The sequence below is a fragment of the Condylostylus longicornis genome, unplaced genomic scaffold, assembly GCF_029603195.1.
Source record: "Condylostylus longicornis isolate FDR11 unplaced genomic scaffold, ASM2960319v2 ptg000083l, whole genome shotgun sequence".
Lineage (NCBI taxonomy): Eukaryota > Metazoa > Arthropoda > Insecta > Diptera > Dolichopodidae > Condylostylus > Condylostylus longicornis.
In genome coordinates, this window is record NW_026578051.1 from 3,193,690 (window position 1) to 3,209,649 (window position 15,960).

The window sequence follows — 15,960 nt, forward strand, 5'->3', positions numbered from 1 at the left end:
GTTGTACTCGAATTATTTTTTTTTCTCTCTTTATTGTTGTTGCATTTGTGTTTTTTATGTTTCTATGGCATTGTTTATTTTATAGTGGAAAAATTTTTACTTTATGTTTTTTCTTTTTTAAATTTTTTTTTTATGTTGAAAACTTTTATTTTTGTTTATAAGGTCGAAAATTATTGATTCAAAGAACATATATATATATATATAGTTGTATTACAATGGATATTTTAAATTAATTACTGTGATAACAATGTATTAAAAAAATTTCTCATCCAATTATAATATAAGTAGAAAATTAAGAGAAAATATAATATGAGTAAGATTCTCTTTCTACACTACATATGTGGGATGTACAAGAAAATATTTTTGTATATTGAGAATAGAGTGACAGTAAATTTTAAATATTTTTATGATAACAAAATTAAATCGGGACGATATTTGTTATTGTACATTGTAGAGGCTTTACTCACAAATTGATAGTTCAATATGCCTCTTTTTAAAGTAAATGTCTCTCATACTGCTCTTAGGCCCTTCTAGTTACGTAAATAGAATTTATTCTCTATCGAAATATTGGCACAAATATATAGAATTAAATGCTCAAATAAGTAGCAGTAAAGTATTAGAAATCAAAATTTTTTTTGCTCTTTTTTTTCTGATTTTCTCTTTAAAACTTGAATTTAAGATTAATTTGATTTGATTTTATAACAAAACGATACAAAACATTAATGGGATTAAAATAGTATATTATAAAATAAAGATATCCTTTTAGTATTTTTATAAAAAAAATTTCATGAAAATACAATAGAAATGTATATAAATAACTAAAAAAAGGATAGAGGATACTCTTTTAAACAAAAGAGTACAAAAGAAAGAAAAGAGTACAATATGAAAGAATGAATTATTCTAATCCTTCTTTAATAATGATTACATCCTTTTTTTTTCATAAAAGACTTTAAATTGGATTTTATTTTCTACTCTTTTTTTTTCTTCTTTTTATTATTTTGTTTCTCTGTTTTATCGATATAATTTTGGTTTGGGAAATTTAAAAAAAAAAAAAATTCAAGTTCAAAAGCAAAAGATGGTATTTTCTCTCTCTCTCTCATCTTATTCAATTTTTGTTTTTTTTTTTGAATTTTTTATTATTTTTGTTTTTAACTCGCATAATTTCATGATTTTATTAGAGTAATTTTTTATGAACATAAAATAAAAATCCCTATTTGATGATCTTAGTATAAACAAAAAAAAACAAGAGAAAGAGAAAAAGTTTTTTTTTTATTATAATTATATAATTTAATTGAAAAGGAGTAAATGAAATAAATGATTCCCTCTTTCTTTTATTTTTTTGATTTTTACGTAGTTGGAGCTGATTATAATAGTCCGTTTTAATTTTGTTTTATCGTTTGTAATGATTTCAAAAATTAATTACTCACGTTATTTTATTTTTACCCACACTTTGGTAATTCGAGTATATTTTATAGTTGAGCTCTTACGAGTATTTATAAAAACTAGTGAAAATATCTGCAAAAATTTTTATTTAATAAGGTGAGTATGGACTAAGCAGTATAGAAAATTCCTCAATATGCGCAGGTTTTATGAATTAAAGTAGCTTTTCTGGACTCAATTAGCTGGAGTATCGAATTAACCAGTCCTTTATTTCAATTGTATTATTTTTTTGTTTCATTTTTGCAAGTTCTTCAGCTTAATTCTGTCTAGAGTTCGATGAAATTATTGTTGACTTTCCACTTTTTTTTTTCTCCTTGAGGATCGAGGCCCTTAGGCCCCCTCACGTCGACCCATATGATTTTTGTGATTCCCATCCCCCCTACATTAGCTCTATTCCTAGGACCTTGACAAACCGCATAATGGTAAAATAAATTCGAAGGAAAATTTCAATATAGATTCGCTTGTATCAATCGTGACAGCATTTATGAATTGAGTTTTCAAACATTATGTATTTGTGTAGTATCGAAAAGAAACAAGTATATTTAAGAGAAGTATCTCATGGCTGGCAGACTTAATAAATAAGAGGGTAAGAAGTTACTTAATTTTATTACTTATTACAAGATAGCAATAGTGTTTCTCTTTTTTTTTTTTAATAAAAATAAAAACTTAAAAAATTAATATTATTAAAATGTAAAATGAAATTAATCGGATTGATGACTTTATTATGATTCTAATTTTTCAAAAATAAACGTATTAAAAGCGAGTTATTCGCTATTTTAGTCCTTAATCCCTCGATTTTTGTTTTATTATTTTAAATTAATTAATGGATAAAATGTAAAGTTTTGTGATATTAAATTTGAAAAATATTTTTTTAATGGTAAAAGCCATTAGTTTTTATAAAATTTTTTATGCCCTTTCTTAAAATCGACAAAAAAAAAAAATATTTTTTAGTGCAAATTTAGAATAAAAATAAATTACGATCGTAATTAGGCTTAAAATGCGTGGTTATTTATGGACAATTTTAATAATTTTAAGAACTTGTTATTAAATTAAATGAGTAATGAGTAAATATTTTAATATTAACGCAAATCGTAAAATCTCACATTAATAAAATTTAATATTAGACGATATAGGCGGCAGGGTCTAGAAGCAAGGTTGTGTAATATTATTTCAATCTCAAATGCATGAAAAATAGTTCGGTTTGATTTGCATTTAACACCAGAAAACAATAATCTCCTAAATATATGCAATAAATTTAGTTCTACTTTAATGATTATTTATTTATAAAATATTTAAAACACTGAAATTATTTTTTTAATACAAAATGGCCCGCAAAATATTCTAAAATCGTAAGAGGACAAACTAATATAAATGTTAAAACTATTTTTAAAACTCTTATAAAATAAATATTTTTAAACTATATAAAATATATATTTGATATTAATACATTCACAATACTATCCCACACACCATACAATATTGTTGTTTTTGTTGACAAATTCAGTTTTTCTTGTTACTCCTCTGTAACAGCGCTGCCCAAAGGTAAACATTATATCGTAAATGGCTATATAGAGTGTATTATAAAAATTGAAAATTTATGAGACATTTTTTTACCTCATAATACTAGCACCATGACATAACTATAAATTTTACCATATTTCATCTGAAAATATAATTTATAACTAAACATTATGTAAATATATGATAGTATATGTATACTGTAAAGGTATGCAGGCACGTAAAATTTCAAATAAAACCAAAAATTTTTCATAATATACTCGTATGTAATCATATATTGTTGCATGTACATATGTAAGTAGCAAGGACATTAATACATATTAGTTTTAAGTTAGATAGGAGAAACTCTAGGATACAAAATTGTAATATTTCACTGAAAAACTGTTAGAATATTTTACTGGACAAGTTTTATACTGTCTTTATGATTTCACTTCAAATTTCTTAAAAAAATCGTACCAAATAAGATATTAATGCAATTTGTTTGATTTAATAAAAGTTCGATTGAATAAAGTTCGATAAAAAACGAAAAGTTGGATGTTTGTATAATATGGAGCTGTTTTGAAAATTTGGTATGGTACAGAGCACATAATATAATTTAATATTATCATAAGCGTACGTGAAGATTTTTTCATGAAATGAGATTGAGGAAAGGAATGTTTGATTTCTAATAATCAAACTAAATGTTTGATATCTGTTATTGTTTGAATGTGTTCTATGTTATTTGTTGTATGAAAAAATATTAAAATTTATTTATTTTTATCGATTTAAGTGTGGTGTATGGTAGGATTTATCAGAAATTTTTCAAATTTTTGTTGGATTCATGATTATATATAATGAGAAATAGAGAGTACTTTTTCTAAGAAGAGGGAATCATTTCAAAAGAGTGTGTTTTCTTAATACAACATTATGTCGAACTAATGACTATTCCCAGTCATTAAAAAGATTTCTTATGACACTCTTATAATTTATGATATACTAGGTTTATATTGCATGCCATTGTTGTTTTTAACTTAAAATCACGGAAATGATCAATTAATACAACAAACATACATGTTACAACCGAAAAATTATGTTTGAAATCGCTTTTTTAAGAAAGATTATTTTATACGAAACTGTTACTATACTCGTATAAAGACGCTAAAAATGTTCATATTGTATTCAAGCACGATAAGGTTAGTAGAAAAATATTTTACAATTATATATATTATACTCGTTTATGTATATATCGTATGTAACCACTTAAAAAAGCCACAAAAAAAAAATGTTTGTGCATTTTTACTTATCACAATATGTGTAGATATTTTATATTGTGAAAAAAATCATTTAATACGAGTATAAGAATTCATCGTTCCCACCATAATCACAATTATTTGCCATTTTACCCCCAATATATTAATGATATGAGCACTAGTGAGTGAAGTTACCATTTTAAGAAGAATAAAATCAGAAAAAGGCAACCATAAAAAAATATCTTTGTTTTTTTTTGTTTTTTTTTAAGCTTTCAGCTTTCATACAAATTGAAATTTTGTGCACAGGTGTCATATAACATCATGTAATGTGATAATGTTATAAAAGTTAAACATGGGGGGCACATGTATTTTAATACAAACATATTATATTATAGTTTATATTTTGAGATATAATGTTATACGAATACATACTCGTACATAGATGTAAGTTAGAGTATAAAATTTATATAGAAATAAAGGCAAAAAAAAAAAATAAACTTACATAAATAAAGTTTAAGATTTTCTTAAGAAAACCACTCATTTTCTAATAAAATTATGTTGTATATTCGCTCTTTGTTTCTGTCCCCACTCTGGATGAGATTTATATTGTATCCATATTCTATGTATTAGGAGTTTTCAATGGTATTCTTTTGGATTTTAAGTAAAATAAAAGGTAAAAAATATTTCAAATTATTTCTAAGAATTCCATTATATTAGATCACATGGGGAACATTTTTGTATACATAAATATCTATAAAATATATTTTGCTATTAACAACGTACTTTTATAATATTTTTATCATAAATATTTAGTTTTCGCGTTTAAACATAAGGTACTTTAAGGTATTCTATTTACCTATATATAACACTTTATATAACACTATATATAACACTATTACCTAAATATAACACTTTACAATGACATGAAAATTTTTTATTTTTTGTAAAATTTTATTCGTGTGATAAGTTTGTGAGCAGTTCTCCAAATTTATAATAATTTGATAAAATAAATTTTAAAAAAAATTTTAATTTAAAAAAAAGAAAATTATTTTTCTATTAAATTCATATTGGGGTATTTTGTCTATTTAAAATCGAAAAAAAATTATTAAAATTCATTTCTGAGTTAATTGCTTTAAAAATAATGGACTGTAGTAGCACCTGATCTTAAAAATAATAGGGTAAATTTTTTCTTAATAACTTGTCCCTTTTGTCATAATGGAACTAATAAAAAAGTTGTAATAATTTGTTGTGATAATCACTCGAAGGGCTCTAATATAAAATAAATTTTAGGGTTCTATAACAAAAAAAAATTTATAAAAAAATATGGTGTTAAGAAAATGATTGCAGTTGGAAGACCAAGTTATTCGTCTGTTCTGTCATTGTGTGAGTTTATATTGTACAAATTAATTACTCTGATTTTATTACTTGAGATATATACCCTCTTTAGACCAAGATTAAACTTGAAATAGAATACCGAAGACAGAATACCCCTAATTTTTCGAGCAGACGTATTTTTATCGGAAAGCTAAGCATATATACCAAGATGTCTTTGGATGAAATTTAAAATGTTTTCTAATGAAGTTGTAATCTTTTTTCTACTGGGGCTGGATCTGGTCGTAAAACTTCTAGGATGAGATTAGGAATCAAATTAAAAATGGAAGATCAAAACTATAAAGAAATCGTTCAGGATTATTGGAAAATCTAAGCAATTATAATCGCAATTACAAAAGAATTATAAAGATGATGATTTAACTTGGTGTTATCTCTTCAGATGTCACACAAGAGGAAGTTTTTCTTGAAGAGTGAAGCCGGTTGTTGATTCTTTTTGAAAAATGAAGCGGAGGAGACTTTCTGTTCAGTAAGTGTGAAGCCATAACCTACGAAAGGAGGTGATTCCTGGAAGATGTTATGATTTCATACAAAAGAAAATAATCACTTCGTAAAAGCTGCAAAATTTTGACCATCACAAGATACTTAAATTTACACAAGAAGACAAACGACAAGAATAAGTCCTGGGGAGTTGATTTGATGCCTATTCTTCTTTATATTAGGTAATATATCGCCCGCTTCTAATGTTACATTTAATTTATGATTACTGATAATAATTTTAGTTCAATTCTATTTGCCATTTGTTCACAATATTCACATAAGAACGAGCTTTGTCTAATAAAAATTAAATTTTAATTCAAAAACAAAAACAAAATATTAATAAACATACTAGCCTTCATATTTATTTTACTTTACCCTCAAAAATGTGTATATATATATTATATATTATGTGTGTATGTATATGTTCGTATAACATTAGAACAACAACAATAAAATGATTGTCCTTAAATGCTTTTATAGCATTTTTTATATTGAATATTCTTTATTCTTCATTTCACAGACGCTTTTATTATAGTACATGAAATAAAGAGAGAGAGAAAGATAAAGAGAGGGAGGACTAGATTTTTATGTTTTTCTTAAGTTTCTGTTTGTTTTTATTTTTATGCAAAATATTTGAGAAAAGTTTTTTTTTTTGATTTTTTTATTCGATTTTTGTTATACGCATTTTGTTTTTTTTTGTTTGTTTTTTATCTCAAGTTATAAAATTATTATTTGTCTATGAAATTAAATGTACAAAATCATAAAATCATAAAAATAAAAATCATAAAGCTTTATGATATTTCTCTTATATAGCTTTGTAATTGTCCAATACAATTTTGAATAGGGTGATTTAAAAAATGAAACAAAAGCGAAATGAAGAATAATGCAAAATATGTGTGGTTAATTTTTTTTTTGGGTGTTCCATTGAAAGTATTTATAGATTTGTCTAAGCGTCTCTTCATTCAACTTCGAAGTTGTTATCACATATTCTCACAGATATATTACACTCCTTTCATCTAAAGTTTTGTTAACGCAGAAGAAGTGATCATATTCATCATTCAAATGAGAAACATTCTCACATTCTCACAAAGCAATGTCCAGTAAAACACCGTCAATGTGGCCTCCCTCTTATTCAAAACCCAAGGATCACTGACCTCTTTAGAAATCGGTACATGAATAAAGGCGGTACATCTTGTTTTTAATATTCCTGCAGCGTTTGATTCATTTGATCAGTCACGCATTTGTTTGATTTGTCTCCCCCACAGACCACAGGAAGGGTCAGGCCTAATAAACCCTATCATCACTACAGATTTTGTCACCGGATGTGTCTCCCGCTTTCCATAAAGGATATCTATATTTCCAATAGTCTACAAAAGTAATATCTTATTCTTTCTCAAAAGTTCTTTCACCGCTTACCAATATTCCTACATCAGGTTTTATTTAATTTGGTAAGAGTAAGAGGACTCAGGTATTGTCTGATTATTCGAAAATGTGTTAATGGTTTTTATTATATATCCCTTATGACTGCCAATTCTTCCAAGCATAAGTTGCGGTTATATTCCAAAGACCATCAATTCAATAACCTCCCAAAGATTTTCGCAAAGTTTCTTATTCTTAATTTTCAATTTCTTATGATACTTACATAATTTGCATATTGAAGGACTAACAGAGCATCCTGTATAATATAACAATACTACATCCCAGCATTATTTTCATAAATGTGTACATAAAAAAAAGTATATAAAAATAATAACAGTATAAAAATAATAACAGTACTTTTTTTTTTAACGGTATACCTACTTTTGATTTTTCTTCTTGATTCTTTTGGAAATGGAAAATTTTCCGAATGATTTCTTTCAATAAAAAATTTTTAATGTTCCTCAAATTAGATGTTATGATAAGCAGTTTCCAAAAAAAACAAAAACAAAATAAAAGAAAAGAAAAAATTAAAGTAAGGATGAGAGGAAAATGTTGTGTTTTTGTTTAATATTTTTAAAGATTCTGAAAGATGAATAATAAATTCTTTGAGATCATAAAAATACAGAGAGATTTAACAATGATGGTACTATAAGAAATTTTGTATACGTCCATGTAATAACCAGTCAGTCATCATTGAATTTTTACTGAATAAAATTTGTACTGTGTGATTTGTTTTACCGATTTACTCTTTTATATTTTTAATATTATTATACGACAAATTTTTTTATTAACTAAATATTATTGTTATACTGAAGTAGGGGGAGTGAATAATTTTTTAAGTTTTGGAGTTATTTGTATTGTTCGAAAAAAGAAAAATGGCTATTGTTAAAAATTAATAGTAATATATTTTATATTTTCATTTATGATACGGAAATTATGATGAAAGTTAATTTCAAGTCTGATAATAAATAGTGGAAACTGGAAGTAACAAACACGAGCAGTCAAAGTTATTAAAAAATATTCATTTAGATTTTTACATATTTAATTTTAAAAAAAAAATCTGTAAATCAATGAACACAATAACAATAAATTTTTGAGCCGATAAGGCTCATAAGGTTTAAGGAAAAAAAAAATAAAATGGCGTTAAAATAAAAGAAGGAATGAATATTTAACAGAATTGTTATAAGAAAGATAAAAGATGTTGTGACAATAAAAATTTTAAATTGTTTTGTTTGAAGTTAAGTGCATCATCGGAGCTAATAAATTTTTGAAAACATTATCATTTTAATGACTTATCAATTTAAATTTTGTGATAAATGTTTGCTTTATTGCATATAACCATCCAGAGTCCAGGAATCCCTTAAAGCTTTCGAGTCTCTATCTCGTCACGCATCCTCAGTTTTGGAATAAATCAGGGGACATCAACAAATTTTCTGGGTTAGCTGAAGGAACAGGACGTCTTATACACCCCAGCTATAGGAATACCTAAATCATTTACAGTTAACTCTAGCATGTAAGGATGGCCCGCCATATTCCTGACATGTTTCAGTCCTGACACCAAGAGCTTTATCTCTTTAGTCGGTTCTGTCAATTTCGGAAGAGTACCGCACTTCCTCCGGACCGAAACGGGTAACTCAGACATGGAACTTAATTTTAGACATCCTGCAGACAACTAACTTTCTAATCGGACTAACTGTAATTAATAATCGGGCTACTAAATGTGATGTCTAATACTCCTGGTCTTACCTTATGCCACTGAAATAGGGGGAGTGGGGGTCAGACTTGTTAATCATACACTTTAACTCGTTTCTGTTAAGTTCATTAATTTCTATTTTTTTAAGTTTTAAGATCTATTCAGCATGGAAAAATCTTCAATAGATACTTCAATAGCAGTTTCTCGTAGATGTCTAAAGCAGATTTTCATAATTTCACACAATATTTTAAGCATGCAGCGTGTAATGTGCCAGTCAGGTAAGATTTTTTAAAACACTGTTAATCACTGCTAATATTTATAACCTTAATTTAATATTTGGAAATATTTTATGAATTCCAAAAATTGCATAAATTAAGGCGTTTGTATTAAAAAATATTCTAGTCTGCTAGTCTAAAACATAATCTCGTCTAAACTTTGATTTTATTTTTTTAATTGAATAACCATACATATATTCTGCTTTATGGGTCTTCCTTTACTAATCTAATTAAAAGAAAATATAAATTTCATTCAAGTACCACAACTATTTATTTCCCTGAATCAATCATATTGTTTTCCACTCTTAATCCTCTAAATGTCTAAAGTTAGGCTATATTATAATTGATTTATAAAATTTTTCTATATAATACTGTGGTGGTAATTTCTTCTGGCTAATGTTGGTACATTACATTTATATTGATTATTTTTTATTAATATGTCAACTTTGACTTTCAACTCTTAAATTGTATTTTGTACAATATAAAAATTTTCTCTTTTCCTCAATTAATTTTTATACTTTTAATTTTAACTTTCACTCCTTAATTATATTGGAAAATATTATTTTGTTTTTTAATTTCTAAGATTTTTTTTTGTCTGTTAAATCTCTGTAAATGAATCCTACAATTATATATAATTACAAAATATAATAAAGTTAGTGATTATGTATTGTTAATGTGTACTCTTCTTCTTGTGCTTTTTCTCAATTATCTCAACAAAATATAATGTCAATTATTTGCAATTAGTATACACTCAATATATAAAATTAATTTGAGCTCAATTTCTTCAATATATTATATAGTATGTCAATAATATTTCTCTCTCTGTTCTGTCAATTTAATTAATTTGGTATTGTATGAGTTTTGTGTATGTATATGAATATTATAGTTTTCATCAGTTTGAAAAGAGAATTTTTTTTCATGTCATTGAAATAGATTGCTAAAATAATATCAATTTCAAGATTTTCAAGCTAAGTCTTTATTTTTATAATCTCTTTTTAATTATATACCAAAATAAAAATAATTAGATAATCTTATGGTGATATCAAATTGGCGTAACACTTAACATTAAAATCTTTTGATTTTTCTCTCTCTCTCTCTCTCTTTCTTTTTCTTTAAAAATTTTTATATTGTTTTTATTTTTAAGAGCTGAGAAGAAATTAATTGAAGAAAAGTTTTAGAATCTTTAGTACTTAATAAACTCTTAAAAATGTTTTTTGGTTTTTAGTACTTTTCCAAAAAAAAAAATTTTTAAAAAAATGTGCTTATTAGTTTAATTCTGTCCGTTCGTCTGTCGCCCGTCTGAACCTGAACATGTTTACAAAACTCTTAAAACCTTGAAGATAAAAGGCTGAAATTTCATATATACGAGTAAATAGATCATTACTAGAAACTTATTTCCGTAGAAGAAAAATTTTTAAGCATGTCCGCCTTTCAATATATTATAACCCCTCAATACCCTAAACTATTTTAACATTTTTTAACTATTTATTGCAGCGAAACCATAAGAATTTTTCAAATTTCGCAAACGCGGAAATGTTCTGTCGCGTCATACCATGTTTGAACTTTAAAAGTACAAAATGGCCGTTAAAATTTACCGTTATCTAAAATTTGTTTTTTTTACAAATTTTTGATGTCATTGTTTTTCTAGACAGCAGATTGTGGAAGTCTAAAATTTTAGCAGATTTTAGATCTAGCTCTATCAAGTTATCGTCTCTCAAAATTTGTAAAATTTCAATGGGCCTTATATTTCTAAAACAGCAAGCTCTTCCAAATTTCCATAAATGCCGAATATTAGCGGTAAATGTCATGCCATAAAAAAATATAATTATTTTTCATAATACATTCAATTAACCCTTAAATTTAAGCATGATATTAACGTCTCTTTAAATATTTTGTTTTCTAATATTTTAAAGATTGCATACCTATCCTAAATGTATGCAATTTTCGAAATATATTCGTATATTGTGAATGAAAGCAATTTTTAATACTTTTATTTGTTGAAGGAAAAAGTTCTACATAAAAAACTATTGGTTTGATCCAACTTTTCTATTTGTATCGTTTAATTAAAAATATTTGAAAACTGTTATATTATGTGGAGCTAAGTATATTTATATAATTCTATATATACATGACATTATCTAAATTACTTGGGATCAAAACCAACTCAATTATATTTTTTTCTTTTTTCTTAATTTCATTTAATTAGATTCTATTTAAAATCAAATAATATCCTTGTAATATCCTTTTTTTTGTAGAATATTCTCATGTTATTATAAAAACTTTACATGTAATAAACATTTAAAGAAATAAATGAAAATAAAAAAAAAATTAAACAATTTTTCACTTGAAATTTTCTTTTCAATGTTATCATAAATAGTTAATCAGTTCCGGTTAATTTCAAATGAACCCAAACATATACAATATTTTTGAATGACCAATATAACAGATAACATTATTATATTGTGTACTTAACATTATACGAGTATAACTTTGATATATTCACAGTTCCTGTTTTTAAGCACTTTTTATCGTTTTTAAGGACATTTTTGTTTTGTATCCTTTATTTTTATAATATAATTTTAGTATTTTCTTACTATATTATTAATTTAATATGTTTTACATTGAAAATGTTTGATGGTAAATCAAAATTAATCACTTATTTCAGATACAGAGAGTATATAAAAAGGATGTTTTTCATTTTCTTATTTTATATTTTTGTGTTTTGTAACAAAGTATATAATAATGTTGTATATAACAATATATATTATTACGGAAAAGGATGATAATTTTTGAAATTGTGTTAAGAAAGTTGATATACTCTCATATTATATTGCACATATCATACATATATACGTATGAAATATTCAGTCATTCAGAAAGAATTAACAAAAATAGGTATTTTAAGTGTTGTCGAACATTAAAACATAAGAATATTTTAGTGGTTATATAAAAGAGCCACAATAATATAAAGAATTTGTATGTAGTAAGAAAGAGAAGGAGAATGTATTTATATAGTAGTAATAAAGAATAAATTGAAATTTAGGTGAGTAAGTATGTGGAAAAGGCAATTTGTTTTCTGATATATTTATTAAGGAATGGTTTTTAGGGAAGAAATAAATCAGGAAGTAGGAATATAGAACTTAAATTTTTTTTCTTAAAATTGATTTATTTTGTTATTTTTATCAAATTGATTTTAAAATTTATATTTTATTTATTTTTATTGGTTGAGGATTTTAGACGAATTTCACTATTATAGGAATATAAAAATCATCGCTTTATTAAAAAAAAAATTATTTCCAAGGCTTTCTGCTATAGTTTAAATGAAATGAATTTTATATTCCATAATAAATTTAAAATAAATTAAATTAGATGAGTTCGGGCTGTATTCATCATAAAAATTTCGTTAAAATTAAAATTATTTTCCTTCTTCGCTCCTAGTAGGAGAATAGAGCTAATGCATGATATTACATACAGTAATAGCTCAGTTTCATTGTATCATAAGGTTTTGAAAAGGTAGGTGACTAGTCTGTCGTGTATGTACTTGCTGCTTAGTAAGTATGGCAAAATTAAAATAAATCATTGAAAATAGAGCAGAAACCTATAATATTTCAGAATTTTGTTTTGGAATAAAAAAATCGCTAATATTAGAGTCTCTTGTTTTTCTGGATTATTCTTTTATTTAAATTAATAATCAGCAAAATAAAGTGCTATGTAATTTTTATTTTAATTTTTTTCACAAAAAAAATTTGCTGCGAACGTTCATATAAATAGCGTACAGTTCACTTCTAATCTCTTCCAACCCAATAATTTCGGGAATTCTCATTAAAATATTTGGGAATTGGTTTTGTAAAAGAAAGAGAATCCGAGCCCTCCATGGAAAAATGATTATATTTTTGTCTGTTACCCCTGAAGTGGAGCAATTTGCAGTGATTTTATCATATTTAAATTAAATTTACTTAAAATAATATTGAGCGTAAAAAATTGCGTCCAAAAAATTTAATCAACATTAAAAAAATATCAAATTTTTACTTGCCATATTTATTTCAAATTGCAAAATTTTCTCAAAACGCTAATTTAATATTATTTTTATGCAAACATACACTCTTGCATAATATGCACCTCTTCACAAAAATTAATTTACGAGAACAAATTTAGAAATATCGCACTATACAAAATATTCGAGATATTCTGAATAATTTTTTATATAAAATAAATTTAAAATAAAATAAAAAAAATCACTTAAATGATGAATTTTCAATTATTTTATGTTCTAAATTTAAAATACCACAAAAATCAAACAACCACACGCATATTGCAAATAAAATAAATATTTTTAGTATAAAATCTTTTCTAAATAATTCGCGTTACTATATTTACATTACAATGTTATATTAATTGGATACGCTCGTAGCTATTAGAAAATTCAATAATCTGGGAACTATTAATTATTTAATATTATGCATAAATATAATACAAATGTTATACATTATATAATATATAAATGTTATACATTGTCGAATAATTGCCATATTATCCCAGGTTCCCAGTGATCACAAAAAACACGTAAAATCGCTCTATGTTTTCTAGTTTAGCCGGAAAACGCGTTTAAAGTTTTGCAAAAGATTTTTTTAAATATCTCCAAAAATATTTTTGCTACAGCCTATTATCATATATTGGCAGAATCTGTGGACTCCCAGTGATCACAAAAAACACGTAAAATCGCTCTATCTCTTCCAGTTTAGCCAGAAAACGCGTTTAAAGTTTTGCAAAAGATTTTTTTAAATATCTCCAAAAATATTTTTGCTACAGCCTATTATCATATATTGGCAGAATCTGTGGACTCCCAGTGATCACAAAAAACACCTAAAATCGCTCTATCTCTTCTAGTTTAGCCAGAAAACGCGTTTAAAGTTTTGCAAAAGATTTTTTTAAATATCTCCAAAAATATTTTTGCTACAGCCTATTATCATATATTGGCAGAATCTGTGGACTCCCAGTGATCACAAAAAACACGTAAAATCGCTCTATCTCTTCTAGTTTAGCCAGAAAACGCGTTTAAAGTTTTGCAAAAGATTTTTTAAATATCTCCAAAAATATTTTTGCTACAGCCTATTATCATATATTGGCAGAATCTGTGGACTCCCAGTGATCACAAAAAACACCTAAAATCGCTCTATCTCTTCTAGTTTAGCCAGAAAACGCGTTTAAAGTTTTGCAAAAGATTTTTTTAAATATCTCCAAAAATATTTTTGCTACAGCCTATTATCATATATTGGCAGAATCTGTGGACTCCCAGTGATCACAAAAAACACGTAAAATCGCTCTATCTCTTCTAGTTTAGCCAGAAAACCCGTTTAAAAATTTGCAAAAGATTTTTTTAAATATCTCCAAAAATATTTTTGCTACAGCCTATTATCATATATTAGCAGAATCTGTGGACTCCCAGTGATCACAAAAAACACGTAAAATCGCTCTATCTCTTCTAGTTTAGCCAGAAAACGCGTTTAAAGTTTTGCAAAAGATTTTTTTAAATATCTCCAAAAATATTTTTGCTACAGCCTATTATCATATATTGGCAGAATCTGTGGACTCCCAGTGATCACAAAAAACACCTAAAATCGCTCTATCTCTTCTAGTTTAGCCAGAAAACGCGTTTAAAGTTTTGCAAAAGATTTTTTTAAATATCTCCAAAAATATTTTTGCTACAGCCTATTATCATATATTGGCAGAATCTGTGGACTCCCAGTGATCACAAAAAACACGTAAAATCGCTCTATCTCTTCTAGTTTAGCCAGAAAACACGTTTAAAGTTTTGCAAAAGATTTTTTTAAATATCTCCAAAAATATTTTTGCTACAGCCTATTATCATATATTAGCAGAATCTGTGGACTCCCAGTGATCACAAAAAACACGTAAAATCGCTCTATCTCTTCTAGTTTAGCCAGAAAACGCGTTTAAAGTTTTGCAAAAGATTTTTTTAAATATCTCCAAAAATATTTTTGCTACAGCCTATTATCATATATTGGCAGAATCTGTGGACTCCCAGTGATCACAAAAAACACGTAAAATCGCTCTATCTCTTCTAGTTTAGCCAGAAAACACGTTTAAAGTTTTGCAAAAGATTTTTTTAAATATCTTCAAAAATATTTTTGCTACAGCCTATTATCATATATTAGCAGAATCTGTGGACTCCCAGTGATCACAAAAAACACGTAAAATCGCTCTATCTCTTCTAGTTTAGCCAGAAAACGCGTTTAAAGTTTTGCAAAAGATTTTTTTAAATATCTCCAAAAATATTTTTGCTACAGCCTATTATCATATATTGGTAGAATCTGTGGACTCCCAGTGATCACAAAAAACACGTAAAATCGCTCTATCTCTTCTAGTTTAGACAGAAAACGCGTTTAAAGTTTTGCAAAAGATTTTTTTAAATATCTCCAAAAATATTTTTGCTACAGCCTATTATCATACATTGGCAGAATCTGTGGACTCCCAGTGATCACAAAAAACACGTAAA